At 36.5% G+C, this 3,466-nt stretch overlaps 1 pseudogene; it reads right to left on the reverse strand.

The window, feature by feature from the left end:
- Window positions 1-508: 508 nt before the first annotated feature.
- LOC149544220 (calmodulin-like protein 3 pseudogene) lies at window positions 509-1,268 on the reverse strand (annotated as a pseudogene).
- Between the last annotated feature and the right edge of the window lie 2,198 nt (window positions 1,269-3,466).

The following is a 3,466-nucleotide window of genomic DNA, read 5'->3' on the forward strand; positions in this document are numbered from 1 at the left end:
AGACATGATTCACAATCGATAGCCAATAGCACACCTTACAAGGCCTTGCCTTGGCTTAAGGTTTTATTTTCATCCCTTATTGTATGGAAAAGTTACTGAAAAGGGAGCTTTAAGAGTTATTTCCCAACATTCTATAGTCTCAAACATCTCAAGCTAGTCCAAAGATCTCTAAGAGATTTCAATCCACCCTTCAATAATAAATTAAGAAAAATGAATGAAGAACAGATATTCTTTGTGATTTGAGGACTTTAAAATATTTATAAATATCTTCAATTTGTATCAAATGTAGACATAAAAAATTATAATGAAATTATTGATTATAGATTGAATCCCTATTTTAAGAAAATCTCCATAAATTTACCAAATCTTGCACTATATTGTTTTAATATCCTTGACTATTCCATCACGTTAATCCAAAAATATCCCTTTATGTTTAATCTTGTAGGTCTTGAAACCATTTAATTGTTTGGCGCGAGTGTCCCATTAGAAATATGTAAGTGTGGGGACCTTGCACTAGAAAATTCATTCAAAAAGATATTATTAATAAAAGATTTAATCCCAGGAGCCCCTCGTTTATGTTGGGTGAGTGGGATTGAATAGCCACTTAAATCTTGGTGGATAACAATTGAAACAGTTTTGTCTAGGGACTGGGCAAGGACAGTGAAGCCCCTAAACAAATATAATTTCGTAATGTAAGAAGGGATGACAATTCATGAGGAAATTGCAGAAGACATCATATTTTTGAATTCGGAGAAATCCAGCAGTCCATTGCAGTCCAAATCAAATCTGCATATCATTTGTTTGCAGTATTGTGGAGGTTGCGCCTGCGGAATTAACCCTAACATTAACAGCACTCTCTGCAATTCTTCACAACAGATGTATCCATCTTTGTTATCATCAAAAACATTAAAAGGCTCCATCAAATCCTCTGATTCATTCGCTTCTTCATCTTGTCCGCGGTTGAAGATGAATTCATATAAATCAACAAACTCTTCGAATTGGAGGATTTCGCCAGAAATCTCTTCACCTCTGTCTGTCATGAGTACAAATCTCAGATCTTCCTCTGACGTTTGTATCCCGAGCTTCTTTATAAATCGACAGATTTCATTCACAGAGACGATTCCATCTGCATTTTCGTCCACCACTTCATATACTCTTCGAACTTCTCTCAGATCCGCCATTATAAGAACGAAATCTCTGAGCAGACCTAAGAAAACAATATAGTTGGCGACTAAACAGAATTATTGTAAGAAAAGTGAAGGGGCAGGAAGACGGTATGAGGTGTAAGTGAAAGAATTGGGCCGCCCAGATTTATAAGCGGGGAAAGAGAAGGAGCGAGGGGATTGCAAGGAAGAAGGAAGGATGCAGTGTAGAAGCTGCCGTCAAAAAACGGAATAAAATTGGTTCAATGGAAACGCGGAGGAAGGATAGAGTGTACCTTCCCTTCTCTTTTATAATTGTGGACAGGTCGCTCTCTGTTGGTTAAACTCCGGCGAACTTTCCGGATGGCAGACCACGCGTGGAATTTGTGTCGTGTTTTGGAATACACCATGTATATGGTGGGAAAATATGGGGAAAGTTCACTAAGAGGATGTTCCCATGCCACTGCTTCATAAGCATTGACTATTCAACAAGTAACAGTCACTTTTTTATTATTGTTTCCTTCCAATTGTTCGTTTCTACATTTTCTTTGAGATTCTATAAATATGTTTTGGAGGTTGATTATTATGTATTGTATTCAAAGAGCTGAAGCAACAGCTGTAATGTAAAGTTAAATATTTACATTCATAGAGATCTTCCTTGCAGTGTAGATGTAGCCACAATTTGTGGTGAACCACAATAAAATCGTGTTTGCATTTTCTATTTCTTTTGTTTGTTTTGTTCATTTCTAGTTCGCACTTTCAGTGAACTTCCGAATCGGTATCAGAGCTTGGCATAGGAGCTGGAATTGATTTCGGTGTTTGAAAATTCAGAGTCATGAAAGATTTGCAGGTGCAAAAATTCTCGGGATAGAATTTGAGTTTGTGAAAAGTTCAGATGCGTTCGTTGCTAGTCAAGCAACACTTGGTGGTAGCAATAGATGGAAAAGCAAAGAAACCGGCTACAATGAAGGATGAAGAGTGAGATAAAAACAAATGAGAAAGCAAAGGCAACCATATTTATTTCTTTATCATAGAATGTTTTGTTCAATGTTCACAACAAATCTTCGACTAAGGAAGTTTGGGATAAACTTCAAAGTATGTATGAAATGGCCTCAGTTGCAAATAAAATATTTATTATGAAGAAGCTTTACAAGCTAAAAATGAAGGATGGGACTGTGATGTCAAATCATATAAATGATTTGAACACTTTGCTATGCCAAGCAACCTTCATTGGCATGACACAAAATAATGAATCTAAAGCTATCATCTTGTTGTATTCATTACTGGATAGTTAGGATCTCGTTGTTATAGCAATTAGTACTTCTAACTCCTCAAAGAAGAAGCTGGTCTATGATGAAGTTATGGAAACTCTACTTAGTGAAGATATGTGAAGAAGCAATAAGGAATTCTCATTCGATGAAGCCTTGATGGTGGTCAGCACCAAAAATAGAGGAAGAAACAATCATCATAGAAGATCAAAATCAGCTCAGCACTCAAAGTCAAGGGTAAAGAAAGGAGGAGACTACTAGTTTTGTGGAAAAAGTGGTCACATAAAAAAGGAGCATAAAGGTTATAAGAGAGCCCAAGAACGAATGCAGGGAAGTCAAGAAAACACCATCTATGACAAAGATGATAGAGTGTTGATTTTATCTACAACCGAGACCACTTTAGCCTCATGGATTTTGGATTTCGGCGCATCATTTCATGCCACTTCATGTATGAAATGCTTCTCGAATTATCAAGAAGGTAAGTTCGATTAAGCATACTTGGTTGATAATGAAGCATGTGAAATAATAGGAAAATGAGATATTTTATTATCATTGAAAGGAGGTGTTAAATGGCTATTAAAGGATGTGTCTCGTGTTCCAAAACTAAAGAGAAATATGATTTCCATAAGTCAACTATATGCACAAGGTTTTCTCAACTCTCTAACCGATTCATGGAAAGTCACAAAAGGATCCATGTTAATTGCAAAAGGAGACAAGATTGGGAGTTTGTATATTGTAGAAAATATTGGTGAAGTGGAGGTTGCCATGTCAGTTGAAGATAGCAATTCAAAATTGTGGCATCAAAGGCTTAGTCACATGAGTAAAAAGGGCCTTGTTGTTAAAGGGAGAAATTACCAAGGCTGAAATCAATTGACTTACAATTTTTTGAACATTATCTCTATGGAAAATAGAAGCAGGTTGGCTTCTTGAGGATAGGACATGAAAAGAAAGGTACTCCTTTGGCTCTTGTTTATTCCGATGTGTTTGGACCCACTGAGGAAAGCTCTATTGGAGGAGCAAACTTCATTGTCACCTTCCTTAATGATTGCACAAGAA

This window comes from Cupressus sempervirens, chromosome 8 (assembly GCF_028749045.1).
Source record: "Cupressus sempervirens isolate cs-2001-9-10 chromosome 8, ASM2874904v1, whole genome shotgun sequence".
NCBI lineage: Eukaryota > Viridiplantae > Streptophyta > Pinopsida > Cupressales > Cupressaceae > Cupressus > Cupressus sempervirens.